General features: G+C 29.0%; 1 protein-coding gene across 2 annotated transcripts in view; it reads right to left on the bottom strand.

Annotated features, from left to right (window-relative positions):
• The window catches only part of LOC114128483 (leucine-rich repeat-containing protein 4B-like), a 283,831-nt gene that overhangs the window by 174,676 nt on the left and 92,392 nt on the right, over positions 1-16,763 (bottom strand). For both annotated transcript variants that reach the window (XM_050204262.1, XM_050204264.1), the window contains one exon: positions 8,839-8,898. The gene's annotated coding sequence lies outside the window, so the exon portion shown is untranslated. The remainder of the gene's footprint in view (positions 1-8,838; positions 8,899-16,763) is intronic.

The raw sequence follows: 16,763 nt of genomic DNA, 5'->3' as shown, positions 1-16,763 counted from the left end.
TATCATGCATACCGCATTTAGATACCATGGTACCCTCTACAGTGGTGATTTACAACCACAAGTCTTACTTTGTACTGTCACCGCTCAAGCGTACGTGGAACAACGGTATACTATGTAACCGAATGGATATGATCACTTTTCGAAAACGATTGTCAATTACACGTGCAAAGTATGACAATATTTGCCTATATAGATCACTGACTTTTTAAAAGAAACGATAATGCCATTCCAATTATGTTCAGAGGGAAAAAATGTCCGTGTTTAAAACGTTTAGATCGCCTTCCGTGTTAATCCGGAGATACAGACGATTTCTATTATTGTCGTGGTATGCTGCACACCGATGTGATCTACGTATTTTCTTTTTTTCTTTTTCATAGGATTTGCGAGATTTACGTAGGACACAGCGCAAAATATAATTATAGTATAATACATTATATTATTATTACTATTAATAGTAATACATAAAAAGGAGTATAGAGCGATTGCGCTTATAAATCGTCACCTAAAGGTTTTTCTCGATCTGTTTTCGAATAAACTGAAGTGCTACTATCATGACAGTTCTATACGGTGTATTCGACCGACGGACGTTCTCGTTGTAAACGGTTGAGGACCTTGGTTCGAAAATGCGTACATGGAATTAATCACTGTCCGGTAATGTACACACGAACTTTTCGACAGGTTGACGAAACACGGAATTTCAGCAATATATATATATATATATATTATATATATAATACAGTTCCCAGGCATTTATTAAAGTGCAAACGTTGTACGACTGAAAATCGACGGGGAAAAAAAATTGCGCAGAAGTCGATTAACACTCCAACACCGTCGAAAGTTAACAGTGAATGGTGATAATATATTTCTATCATATACTCGTATAATAATATATATAAGGCAATTATTTTACCGAACAACACTCATTATTTCAAAATCTATTAATGTTTTTTAAAATGTTTTTTTTTTTTTACTTAATTTTCAATTAAGACGGTAGCAGCTTATGAGTAATAATTATTTAAAGTTTATTTGGGGGGAGTGGAGTTGTAAGATGATACCACTCAAAACGTTGGTCTATAATATTCTGCTAAAATAAACTTTAAATAGGTACTTATAACTTATAACTTGCTACTCCCCCAGATAAAATACTCTAAAAAATATGCTGTTTTATTTTATTAATAAGTTGTCAAATAAAAAAGTAAAAACTTTTAAAAAAAATAATGATAAAAAATCTTTTTTTATTTCGACTAGAAATCGAATAGAAAGAATGTTTTCAAAGACATTATAGATTTCGAAATAACGAGTGTTATTTAATAAAATAATCACCCTATGTGTATAAAGAAATTTTAAAAATGATAACGATAAAATTATTTATACATTTTTTAATGTTATTATATTTAGATTAGAAATAATGTATAGAAAATTAAAATATTTAACTTTAATCTATGATTTTTTTTTTTTTTTTTTCGTATGGCGTATTAAAGTCAGGGAGTAGGCCCGAAGGCCTAGTTCGGACGCCTATTTGGCAGAATTTCTAATGGGGTACCCGTAGGTTTCTGCCATGCCCCGGGGTGGGGGATGGCGGCACTTATTCTTCGGACACCGTGACTTGCCCGAAGAAAAATGCCGCCCGGTGACCGCGGATCGAACCAGCGACCGGCTGCGCCGCAACCGACGCCTTAGATCGCACGGCCACCTCGTCCCCCAATCTATAATCTATGATAAAATAAACAGTATTGTTTGATAAAAGAATCATTCAGTATATTATGTAATATGTATATATATTAATTCTATATGAGTTGTATCAGAAGCATGATGAGATTCTTCACCACAGTTTTTTAATCGATAAATTGTCAACGATATCGTTTTAAATAATAATATGGTTTCTATTGTCAAACGCCATAGAAATAATTACTAGCTCTCACGTCACTATTTTCAAGTAACTAGCCAATCGTTTTTGTATTACCACAAAAATATCATTCTGGTTTTATTAGAGAATACACTAAAATTATTATAATAATAAGAAATTTAATGTGAAATGCTTTTTCAATATAAACTAATAAAATTAACTGGAAAACGAAATCCAATAATTATTTAAAGCGTATATAACATGGAATAATCATATGGTTCATAGATTTGAAATGCTGCTAATAAGCTTAAATTTACAACCTATTTTAGAATAACTTAAAGGGTATATAATATATATTTTTTTAATTCTTATAAAGAAAAAGTTCTAAAGATTTAGCTAGACCGAAATTTGGCTAAAGTTTGTACCTACCACATACTTCTACTAGTTTGACTGATGAAAAACTTTTTTGGTTAAGAACCAGACATTGAACTTTACTACAGTTTACTTTAAGGTCCTGTAAACTTTTTCTTATTATTGAAACCATGTTTTAAAGCTTAATTTTAAGTATAATTATTTTATAAGCATATTTTTTTTTCAAAAAAAAAAAATATATGATATAGTCTAATTGTACAGATTGCAATACAACGAACAAAATAAATTCCTAGTCATTTCATTTTTGTTGAGTTTCAAGACAACTATATCGCTAAATAATGTATGGTATGGATACTATAATATTATAATCTTGTTTGTCGGAGTGTACGTCTTATGCACGTTTATCTTTAACGTCACTCCAGTGACCCCATAATAATTGTAATAATAATATGCTATGGCTTGTAAAATAATTCTCTCATAATGAACAGAGATCGTAAGAGTAAATACTGAGCTTCAACAAATAAAATTGTAAAATTTAGTTCATTACGAAATTCTCAGATGTTTGTCCCCCGCGCAGTTAACTAGTTAAATAAATACACACTGCGAAAATCGGACAGAAAAACAAAGAAAAGAGTTTAAATCGATTCTGTTCGTTTACTATTTTTCTTTTATATCCAATTGATTGCAGACGCGATGCAAATACGTTGTTTGGATTCTTAATGGAGTCATCTGAGCAATTACAACGATACAAATATTCTTCAAAGCGCTGAAACGACACAATTGACTGACAAAATAACATATTATAATAGTATACGACATGTAAGTTATTATAATATTGTTATTCTTATCCTCGTTATATTTAAGACGAAGTTCAAATAAGCTATATACAACAACCAGTGCACCCCTCATCCACCGTCCGACGATTGTTGTTTGACTCATGTCGTTAACTTTGTAGACAGTCAAGCTCCCTCGACTCCTTAATCCTTAACATCGTTCTCACTATACAGTATACACTACATATTATGTATGTACTATATTTTGTACATATACACACAAAACATATATATTTCTCTGACTCAAGCGGCGGTGATTCCTTTTTGTGTACACGCATATGCTTACAATATTATAACAGCAACACAAATAACTATATTCGTCTCCAGTGAAAAAGTCAGTTCATCGACGGCGGAATTCACATCATTGCACCAGGGCACACGTAGTCTTGGCGAGGGTCATCTGGACCGAACCACACCGCGTATGGAGGCTGGAGGGCTTGTCTTCGAATAATGTTAATTTCGTTTTTGCGCCGCTGCGGTCGAAGAAAAGAAAGCTTAATGGAGCGTGCGTTTTCTCGTTCCGCTCTTCCCGCGCGCGTGGTTCCCTGCTACCACGATCCCGGTCCGTATATACGTTTATATATTATTATATATGTGCACCGACAGCCATTTAAATGGTAAGTGGTCGCCGTACGAAAGCAGCTTTTTGTCGGCAAACATTTCCGAGCGGTATACGCCACTCCACTGCCGCCTGTCTCACCGTCGTCTACTCCCCGTCGGAGTGCAGGCGCCCGAATGTCCGAATTCGTGATCGAACATTTATCACCGATGTGGTGGGATCGTCTTAGATAGTATATAATATAATATATATATATATATATATATATATATATATGTATGTATGTACAATATGTATATAGTATATTGCTCGCGCACCCCGCGACTGCCAATACGTAGGGGATTCAGTTGTATATGCTATTCGCTTCCGGTCCGCTCGACCACTGATCCGGTCTCCGCCGAATTAATAACGATACGCGGGGGACGCACTCGTCGTTGTCATCGTAGTCGGCACTCCAGTTGTATTATAGCGACAGCGGTCCGTCGGAATCGAATTAATCGCGATTGTTCTGTGTCTAGTCGGTCTATAATTTCGAATTCCAACGATAGACGGTTGCGCGTTACCACGGTATAATTTGTACAATATAAATTAAATACTATAAATAACTCAGTGAAGTACAATATTACATTATTATACGATATATAAATGTAAAGTTGACCTCGGAGACAGAGAAGAACAATTAACGACTTCGGTCTACGTTAAAAGCCGCTCTACATAACGTCGTTCCGTACATTATCGGCGGCGGCGGCCTACCCTCTTCTCTCGAACCCGACCGCGCCGCGTTTGAACGTACATCCATTTATGAATTACTCGCGACTTTGGCGGCGACGGACGGTTTTTGGACCGAGAAAAGGGTCACAGCGTTTATCTCTCCGAATGCAAATGAGTGTTTGCTGCCGTGGAGTGTATACCTGCCCGCATCCGCAATCCGCTCCGTTCTACATCGTCCCGTACGTTACGCATGTCTTTCGAGTTTAAATCCCTGAAGAGGTAAACCGATGACGACTGTTTGTAATTCATAAGAGGATCGACGTGGTGGTTCGTTATCGGAATAAACGTTGTTATAAAATTAATTAAAACGGTCTTCATAATGACTTAGGTTTAGGTACACATATTTTATAAACATGTACCCCCGGAGTATTCGATTTCGTATTTTATTCTGAGATTTAACAGTGCATTATAATAATACGGGTAGAAATCAACGTCGACACCATCGATCGATTTTTACGAATTATATTATAATAATTAAATAAATTGAAAATCGTTGCTGCTATTCATTTTCGAATCATAATTATAAAAGTTTTGCCAAAACCGTGAAACGCAACAATAATCATTGAGTATACGTTGAAACGCAGTGGACATCAGTCTATTATAATATCGTAAATAATACGAATTTTTCTGATACCGTATTATAAGTATTGTTATATTCCGATGGTGTCAAGAAAGTTGTACGAGAATTTTCAAACAAACAATAACGCTATTGTTAATAATATAACAATGTTCTTACGATTATGACTTTATAAACAAATGTTTAGTTTTTCTTTTTCCCATCAAGAGAATAAATTAAATGAGAAGAAATATGGTTGTCATATTTTATTTATTTATGTATTTTATATTATTAAATATTAAAGTGAAAAAAAACTTCAAAATTACTTTTTAAATTTTCGCAATACTTTTCTTGTCCTGTATTTCACACCAATCTCAATACAACTGCCATAGTGATTGAATACCAATTTCTTTTGACTGATGTGTACAATCTGGTTGCCCACGAAAAACATTTATGTCAAAACTATGTCTATTTGTCACCCGAAATATATGTTCGATCATTTGTATGTGTACAGAAGCGTTGTCATGATTTTTAGATACGGTAGGAATAAACAATTCAAATTATATTTAAGTGAATGTCTCACATTTAGTTTTAAAGATTTTATAACAGATAAATTTGCACATGTAAATTTGCGTTACACTCAATGACCCATTTTATTTAGTGAGTGAAAAAAAATTTCAAATAAAAATGTAGGCTCAGTGGATTATAATGATTATTATTATAACTTAACGAAAACACCGGATTTCATTTTACGTTTTTAAAAATATTTCAAATCCATTCTAATAAATATTGCACTTGAACATTATTTACATACAGTAACAAAATAATCGTCATAACTATGTATTTTTATGTAAATACATGATTGTACTGAAATAAAATATAATAATATGTATTAAATGAATATTATTCAGCACTACACATTTTGAAGAAAATTTTACTTATTTTTCTTGAATATTTTAAAAATAAGAACATATTTTCAATTGTTATACATACATATTCGCAAACATATTAACAATAATCATAAATTTATGAGAAATAAGTTCAAAATATATTAAATCTTACACCTAGACAATGCGGTGAATGTTATATTAGTAATATTACACATCAGGTAGATAGGTAAACATTTTTTGATATCGCCATATCATATTTGTTACACAATTTATTACTCTAATGAATATAATTTCTTTAATGTTTTCATATGTTTTTTTTATTCAGTACTAATAAATACAATATAAATATTTACATATTTTTACTTTTATATAACGTCATATAAATTCATGCCTTGGACATAACTAACCTTCAACACTTTTAGACAATTTAAAAAATATTATAATGGAAATATATATCTTTATAAAAATAGTAACCAATATAATCTTTTTTAATACATAAGTTATTGTGTTTTAATTTATTTGTGTTATTTATTTTTTATTTAAAAATGAGTGAAAACATTTTATAAATACTTACAAACAAAAAAGAAGAACTTAAAACAATATATATATATATATATATATATATATGTACTTTAGAGTATAATTGACTATAACACGTATTATTATGAAGGTATTTACTTACTGTACGCATACATAACAAAAAAATGTATAGATGATAATAAAATTGTTTATTCTTTCATATGATTTAAAATTTAAATGTATATCAAAGTACCAGAGTAGCGACACTTATTTAAAAAAAGATTTGGTTTCCTAGTTTTACTAGTCATGACAAATTTATTTTGAACGCTGTAAAGACTTTATGGAGTTGACTATTTTTCAAAACTTAGAAAACTAGGGTACATCGATAAAACCATGAACGGATAAAATCTGAACCTTTGAGTACTATTTATACTTTTGTGCTATGAAAATTCTGTACAAAATGCGTAATATTAACCTCGTAGTAATATTTTGCACATAATTTATTACACTTGAACTTGGTCTTTAAATGAAACATAAAATATTTGTACTAATATGTTTATTATATAAGTATATATATTATATTTAAATACATAACATAACTTTGTATTTTATTGTTTATTGAAGAAATAAATTGAACCGAACGAGAGAAAAATGGTCAACGGATATTATGATTCTCACAGCTATCCAGGATAGTGCTAAAATGTTTTAGTTTTTCCATTTTAATGGTGATATACATATATATATATAATATGTATGTATACAATTATATCTTATGGTAACATATAGTTATCATGGTGATAAATAAAATATTTGATGTTTTACTTTTGATTGTCACTACTTTAGTTTTTATGTTATTTTATAATGACGGATAGAGGCGATGATTATTGTTGTACGCATACTATTTTGGTTTTAATTCATAGCATTTATTTTAAATTGAAATGTTTTCACTAGTGACTTTCTTCCGGAAGCGTCAAAAACGAATATTGACGTTACTAGTTGATTTTATTAGATTAACCTTGATTATGTTGGCACCGAATTGTTTCCGATCAAATTTCAGTTCGACCCTAAAGGCTTTTAATAATTGTTTTTACTCTTAACTTGTATTTCAAAGGTATCTTTGTAACATATTCTGAGATGGGTTTATTATTATTACAGAGTTATAACGTTTTATTTCGATATTGATCTTATCTAGAGAAAAACTAATGCATACACTTGTAACAATAGCATTTGCGAAGGCTTCATACGTTTTTAGATACAAATAAAACAATATGAGATTGAAATTTTGTACAAATAATCGATAATAAAATAAGTATACTTTATGATTTATCTGGGAAAAATGTGTACATATTATGTTTATTTAATAACATTAGGTATATTAATTTTAAGATATCTACAATTGTATCCTTAGTTGGTATTCAGAGAACAATTCGAACTCGGTTATACTTATATAATATATATACAAACTTCATAATTTATATAAACAATTATTATTATTTTAATAAAAATTAGACGAATTACGTAATTAAATACTTGGATATATCCTCAAACAGTACCCAATGGTAAGTTTTAGCCACGTAAGGTTATTTTTTCTAATGATAAAAATAATCATTTTAATATTATTTTTTCGTAAATAATTGATATGATTTGCCTGAATTATTTTCCCGTTGCCCTCTTTTCAACAAGGAATGGAGTGTAAGATGCCATGTACGGCTGTCGTATGATTTATGGACAAGTCGAAAAAATGTATTTTGTCAATGTGACCAAAAAAAAAAGGGAAAAGAACGACGACGTTACAAAGAATGAGCGCAGCTTATTCCATGTGAATGGATTTCAAAATGGCGCACAAAATTCGTCCGACGCAAATAAACAGACTTTTAGTTTTCAACCGACTAACGAACGGCCTACCACTGTGATTCTTTATTTTTTTCTTTTCCGAGTTTTTTTTTCGCGAAATAATAATTAAAACAAACTTGCTCGTAATAGTATTAAGTTTTAATTCGAATATTTTTATTTTTTAGCGTCTCAAGGGTAAAAACTGGAATTTTCTGTCCCACGCGTATTCAACGATTTCAATCCTTCGCCATCGAAAAACATGACGAACCGATATTTCCACCCACCAGTCAACAAAAATTGGCAATTAACTCACATAGTTTCTCTTATTTTTCATTCCAAATTATTACGGTTATAATTTACACGCCCCCCACACCTCCACGCTTCGGTCGCTGTTACAGTAATTTACCTTCGGAAAACTAAATTCGATCAATAACCCGCTTCGGTTGCCACACCGGAGGAAAAAATAAATAAATTTCTACCGATAGACAACTTATAATCTTGGCGAAACATATTTTTGTGATGCCTATGCTCACACTTAAACTCACTCCAGTCACTGACTCGATAAAAGTTTTACACTTTTTATTATTATTTGTATTCCCCCTGCTACACTATAATTTTCTTATGAAAACTAGTAACCGTTAAACTTAGAAAATACTCACCGACAGATGTCTAGCTTCGAGTTCAATATTTTGTTTATGAATGCCTTGAAACACTCGAATCTGAAAAATACAAAACTGTATATGAGTCTAAGTGTCAAATCGATAAAAAAATATTTGCCCATTATATTTTTTTGTAGAGAGTTTATAGAAATGTAGAATTTATTGTTATTATTATTATTATTATAAAATATATCATCAATTTATTGTTGTCATTGTTCGTTATTCATGTATCATATGTTATCGAACACTATATTCCCGCACTTTGATTCTTCTCCACATATTCAAGTTGATTAATTGGATAAACTATGCATACCAAAATAATATTTATTCTACGAGTGACGTTTTACATGAAAACTAAAGTTATTTATGTATTGTTACACTTTGTGTTAGTTATTTAAAACGTAAAACTTTAGACAATTGTCTTAAAATTTGAAACTTTAAACCATGAATATAATTTAAGTTATGTGTATACCATAACTTTGTGTTAATCTGCAATTTTAAATAATAATTAGAGATTACTATTATAGTATAAATTCAATTTAAAAGTAAAATTTTAGAGTGATCGAATGTGTATAATATTATTGCCAAACAACATTATTATCTTCTAGACCCCCGTAATTACATATTAATCTTTTGAATTTTTTGTGCTGATATTTTTTTTTAATTATAAACATAAATCAAATAATAATTTTCAATCGAGATATCCAAACTTTTAAAACACAACTACAAATTACTAAAATATTAAAATTAAATATTTTTTTTTTAACTTAAATATGTTTTTTTTATTGATTTTATATATCAAACAATTTCGAAAAATAACAAATAATAATAATAACATACTGATTCTAATCAACGTTTTATTCGTGACAATTCAATTAATCTTTTTTAAAATCCTATTTGGTAATATGAATTTCAAACAATGCACACAATTAATTTTTAACATCAAAATAGTGCATAGTTGTAAAATTAAAACTACATTTTTTAATTTACAATTTTTCTGAATTCTATGGGAATATACATACAATGAAGACGGCTAAAAAAAGAAACTTAAGAGTACTATAAAAACTTTCGTTTAAGGTAGTTTTCCGTGTTATTGGCTTTATTATTTTTGTATTATATTATTTAATAATATAATAAAATACTATAATACGATAACTTATACTTCATTTTCGAACAAAACGTTCTGTTCGTGTTTCGATTGTGTTGACAAAACTCAAAAAGAGAATATTTTTCATATTTTTATTGTGAAAAATATTTTCGTTTGCGTTGTTATATTATTTATACTCCGAATACATATTTAGTGTTAATAATATGTTGTATCGACGCTGGAAAATATTGTTATTCGTTTTACTCCACAGCACTCATTAACATGGAATTAATGTCATTATATTGCATTACAATTTTTTTATTGTTATTATGTTATTATATTTTATGTACGTAAGCCTTTACGCTTTTGTGTTGCTGGAAGGCGTCAACTCGGGTGGCGGCACCAACAACAATTGAACAAAAATAAGCCTCCGATTATATTATTTGTTCACAATAACAGTTTCAAAGTAACGTGTAAACGGACGTGCGCATTCGAATAACTACTTTCACTCGCGTATTAATAGTATTGTTTGAGCGGGGATATTTAAGTATTTTAGCACAGATTTTGAAAATGGACAAAATAAAACCGAATTTTCCGAGTAAAAATTGTGCGCTCCTGTCCGCGTTTCATATTATCACGTTATTGTTTTTATAAAAATCATTTTTGTACGTGGTTGTTAAATAAACTATAGAAATAAAACTCGTGATCACGAACACATATTTTCACACAACGCACATTTTAGCGTTTGACGCCCATAAAACTTTTCATCGCCGACCGACATCAACCGGTTAATGAAGTCGTCCCCGGGGAACGCCGTCTGTTAAAATTGAAACTTCTCGACAGGTACAAACGCCTCTGTCGATTTTAGACGAGACATGTTTAGTCCCCATCGATTCGCCGACTAGAGACGCCCACGCAAAAATAAACCCTTCTAAGACAATATAAATGTTGTAGCTTTATTGTCGATATTATAAATTCGTGTGTGGAATTGTCAGTGACTATTTCATGTAGTGAGGAAAGTGACAAAAGTCTTGGCAATTTAAATGACCGTTGTACTATATAACGACGTAATAATTCTGGCACGTCTACCAATTTTTGGTTAAAATGCGCAGCCATTGCATCACGCCGAGGAGTGGAGGTATATCGTTATTTATAACCACCGCAACGGTGAACTGGCGCTTGGTTTTCATAATATCATAATTTACATTAATGTGCCGGCTAACAAACTGGATCACAAAAACCGACTTAATTACACCTCGGTGACTATATTCTTCTTCCCCCGCATACATATTATATTATTGTATTCCTACGTATATAACGGTGGAATAATATACGCTTTTTAAATTTTTTTTTACTGAATATAGCATTAGTCATTGGATAAATAAAAACCTATTGCAACCTTATAATTCCAAACCGTTCAAAAATAATACAAATTGTATTTTTAGGGAAGATAATTAGTCTTCTATCGATACAATGACTATCGTTCAATTTTTTCTATATATATATAATATATATAAACATATATAAACAATTCGTATACATTGTGACTGTATATAATATACCTGTTTGGAATTTTATCAATGTCGGTGATAAAAGTGTATATATAAAACTGAATTTGTTTAGCGGAGATTGAAATTTTTTCAACAGGATAAACAAATTTATTGCCTTTGATAACGATGAAATACGAAAAACATACTGTTAAACTATAAAGGGAAATAACAACAGAATCATGGTGAAAATAGTACGATTTAAAAACCCTTAATATACTACGGGGTATAAAAATAATAATAAACCAATACAATGATATTATAATTCTGATTAACTAGACATAAATATATGTGGCTAATGCAACAATATTTTTGCCACTTCATGCCCATATAGGTGTTTTTAAAGTTTTATTAAAAGTCAATAATATGATATAACATCTTAAAATTAATCTAAAACCTTAACGTATGTGAAAAATATAAAATTATATAGATCGTTAAGGACAACTAGTTTAGTAGATAATGTAAAAAAAGATATATACCATTTACATTTAATCGAAAAAAAACATGTAACATTTATTAAAACTTTTACAGCCAACTATAAATTTAACACGATCTTTATTAAAATTATCAACATTTCAAATTATATATTTTTATTTTATCAATATTTCATTTGTAGTCAGTCAACTACATAATTTGTTAATTACAAATCCTTCAGAACAAAATTGTTTATGGTACAACCATAAAGTACTAAGGTGCATGAGAAATAATCTGATTCACAAAAGATAGTGGAACGATATTTTTTGTTGATAGGATTAAAATTTAATGAACTTCATCAACCGTAGTCATTGAATTCAAAAACAGGAGACAATAATTCTACTTGAAGTTATTTTCCTCACTTCAAACAGTTTCACTAAATTATCCATTAGTTATAATGACAGCAAATTACTTATCCATTTACACTATGCATACTATCATGTAAATTATTATTATACTGTAAACGTCGGGACTCATTAATACTTGTATCACAAACAGAATATAAGTTTATTTATATCTCATAGATTTGGGTAGTCAAAACAAATTATTATTGCATTTCGCGAGGAAAATTATAAATTCAAAATATTATGTTAATTGCTAATAAGACTAAATAGTAAATTAACACTATCCAAGGATGTTCATATTAATTATCTGATTAGTTTTTATTACTAAGAAATAATAATACCTTCATGGAACTTCGTAGTTAATTTGAAATATTTGAAAACTACTTAAGTGAATCCCAGAAGTTATCTATGTATTTAAGTCCGAACGAGCAGTAAAAGTAAGCATTAAGTAGTTAAATCTCAGAAAATACCAAATTGAGTCTAGACAAACTGCTGCAGTATCAATTGGTCCCTATCATAGTAACATAATTTAAATCTTTGTCGACCAAGCATCGCATTAAAATATTTTTTTAAGTTTATTTTCTATACAAACATGTTATAATTTACCTATATAACTTTTTTTCTTTTTTTACTCGAATTTGAGTTAGGGCCATGATACCGTTGGTCATATTGAATTTTTTTTATTGGTACTTCAAAGTACCAACATTCATTTTGCCATATAATTACCTATATAATTTTTAACATGTGGAACATACAAAATTTAATTACGACTTAACAAAAAAAAGTTTTCTTATTTCTAAAAATATCAGATTTTGTAAGAATAGACATACGTTTTTTTTAAATACTTACTTATAAATTTAAAGAAATTACTTAAAAATCTCAATAGCTCTTAACTGTAAATTAAGTATTTTTTTCTATAAAAATGTAATATTATTAGGTCAACACTACCTATATGAATTATTTTGTTACCAAAAACAATTTTTTTTTTTGTTAATAGAAATTAATAGGTGCAAATTTATGTGTTGGTTAAATAATTATAAAAAAAAAATCATAACTATATAGGTATTTGTCAAATAAAAAATGTAATAATTAATAAAAATTATTTATTTTTCTTATTTATCTCATTATTATTTAAAGCATGGATTCTCAAAATTGTATAAATACCGTATCCCTTTCTACCAATCAACTTTTTTGGGTACCTCTTCTTAGTTACTCAATCAAAATTCACATAAACAATTTTTAAAAACTTACATACATTTTTAATTCATTTCAAAGTTTGTTGGTTAGACACATGCCCCTTAAAAAGATTTCGAGTACCCCCAAGGGTTACGCGCACCACATTTTAAAAACCACTGATCTAAAGGAAGTTCTTCAATTATTGACCATTGAAGTAACACATAACCATTATTATTTTTCATTTAAAAAATGTATAATTATTAAGGTTAAATAATCTGGACTAAATAATTTGGGCAATACGTAAAAAAAAACACAATTTCACCGGCACGTCAACAGTAAACAAACGCACACGACGTTGAGTGTGGAAAGTTGACTAAATGTCGTCCGTGGAAGACAAATGGTACTTCCCAATTCATATGCAATTCATATCATTTCATTATATCGATAATAAATTCGCAATAAGAGAAATAGATAATATATTTGTATATTATAGCTAAACAAAAACAAAATATTCCTTATGAATTTATAATAAAATAATTATAAAATACGTAAATATAATTAATAAAAAGGAAAAATACCAAGAAGTCATATTAAGTGTTTACTGATGCAGTGCTACAGTCCCCGATAATGATCGTCAATAAAATGTTAAATAATATAGTAAAAACGATTTTATAATAATATTTATTAAATCGGTAGACTATACTCATGAGTTCTGTCCATTAAAAACAAAAAAACAATGTTCTATGATATTTCATACACTTTTTATTGTGGTGGACTTATAAGTACCGTCGGAGTCAACAAAAGACATGTCATGGAAAATATTACATAATACATAGTTTATATGACATATAGGTATTGCATCCTAACCTAATCTTACTTGTACAGTGTACACTGACAAAAAGATATGATAGCATAATTTGTCCATAATACCATGACCGTATACTATAACAATAACTGTACCTACAGTATAAAATAACAAATTATATATTTAAGTTTTTGAACATTTCTATATATTTAAATGTATATTAATTCGCAGCAACGGTCAATATTATATTATAATGTTATAACACAGATAACATAAATAATAATAATATCATTAATGAATAAATTAATTTGTATTAATTGCATCAATCAATGCATGACTGTATAATGTAGTACCAGTAATATCATCACTGCCCACAAGTGTTTCTTAGTATTTAATATATTATTATTACCGTAGAAATAAACAAAATAAATAATAATCAATGTTGTTTGAAAAATTGAAATTTTTTTAAATTATTTTTTTTCAGATAAAATATTGTTTATGCCACCTTTAAAACCTATAATTCAATCGGAAACCAGTATTTTGTTATGAATTTATATAGTGCAAATGAAATCGATCATTTAGTTATCATTAATATTGCTTATATCAAATATTGATTTTTTTATAATAATATAGTCATATTATTTAGGTATATTTCATTATCCATAAAAATAATTTCCATGAAATTTGTATAAGCCCCTTATAAAGAATTATACCTAATATGTATACCACAGTATCAAATTTATTAAAAATTTAGCACTCAAATATTTTTTTTAATAATAATATAAATAAACGTTATTGTAAGTTTTATAATCATTATAATATTGTATAACTCTTTTATTCAATAGATAAAATAATATTATAGTCAACGATTTAAATAATTTATATTATCTGTAGATAGGTACACAATTTTTGACTTTTTCGACACGAATTTAAATATCAAGTTTAATTATTACTAATGAGTTCAGAATTCAACGAAAACCTACATATTATATTATAAACTTGGTTGTATACTTTCATTGACTGAAGCACGTATGAGTGAACAAAAATAATTTGAAAGAGGAACACACAACAAAACATATTAAATCTTTTACATTTTTTTTGACAATATTACAGTAATTATCCGATTAACGCCCAAAGTTGAAAGCAGTTTCTAGCAGCACTTTTGCTGGTTTCATTGATTTTTGCTTTCATGGTCTACCTAATTTCAATAGTTTCTTCCTGTATATGTGTCATCATCATCTTCACCGCTACCACCTCCCTCCTCTTTATACCAAAAACCAATAACCCTTTACCGGATACCGGCAACCTCGTCGTTTTAAAATACCTACACAGTAACTATTCAAAGTTAACGTCGGAAGCTCGAAAATATGCCAGTGTTTACCCTTTCTGTCCCAGACAAAACGTCGCAATAAAAGACAAACAGGTATTTGCATTTAATAATAATAGAAAAATTCCACTCTGTACATTCCATATTAGCTGTGTTTCGTACAAAAATCGTGAATTGTCTTATAAAAGTATTCAATTACAAAACGAAACATAATTGAATAAATAAAAATAACAAAAGAAAGAAAAGTAAGCTCATGATTAAAAAATAAACTGCATTCGAACTAGATGTTTATTTGTAATACGAAATTGACAAATAAAAATAATGCCAAACCTTAGTTTTACACAATGTTTGTAAATTTATAATAAATATAAATAACTAACAAGAAACGTGGTAAAAATTCAAATGTACTTTGAAAAAAAAATGTAGATTGATTCTATGCAATTTATATAACAATACAGAGGTTTTTAATAAAACGTTTTATTCTTCATCATTAAATTATTCACCGAACTGCTGTAATTTTTTTTTTTTTTTTAATTATTAAATATGAAATAAAATATGGATTTGTCTTTACAATTAATCAAGTAAATATGTAAAGCAAAATTCACGAATGTTTACGTTTAAATGTTGATAGTTGTATTAAAGTTTCCAAATCGCTCATTAAAGCAATAATTATAATAAACAGTAGAGATATGCACTTGACGTTTAAATATTAAATATGGATAGTATAATTTATTATATCGTACCTGAAGTTTTTAAGTTATTGATTCTTAACAAACACACATACAACGTATTTACTTAACGTTAAAGCACACTGCATGGGTAAATTTCACACTGTGTTTACTAGTTTAGATTAAAACAATCGTATTGCACTTTTTAATTAAATTGGTATATAGTCGCCGATCGTTGGGTGGTAATGTGTGCATGCGGAAAAACCGTGGCAGCGCCAACTATTTTATCGAATTCCAATAACAAAGTGTCGAGGAATACAAATAAAATGAACAAAAGTATTGGTCTCCCATAAACAGTAGCCGAGAAAACTTAGGAAAGTTCAATTGTCTTGTCTAAGAAATTGAGCATTGTGGAGGTATTTGAAAGTATTTCCCTATATAACATCGATTTTATCACCTCCCGTAGCTTTCGGTCTATATATATACAAATAAGCTTT

The sequence above is a fragment of the Aphis gossypii genome, chromosome 3 (assembly GCF_020184175.1).
Source record: "Aphis gossypii isolate Hap1 chromosome 3, ASM2018417v2, whole genome shotgun sequence".
In the NCBI taxonomy this organism is placed as follows: Eukaryota; Metazoa; Arthropoda; class Insecta; order Hemiptera; family Aphididae; genus Aphis; species Aphis gossypii.
This window is presented reverse-complemented; position numbering and strand designations above follow the sequence as displayed.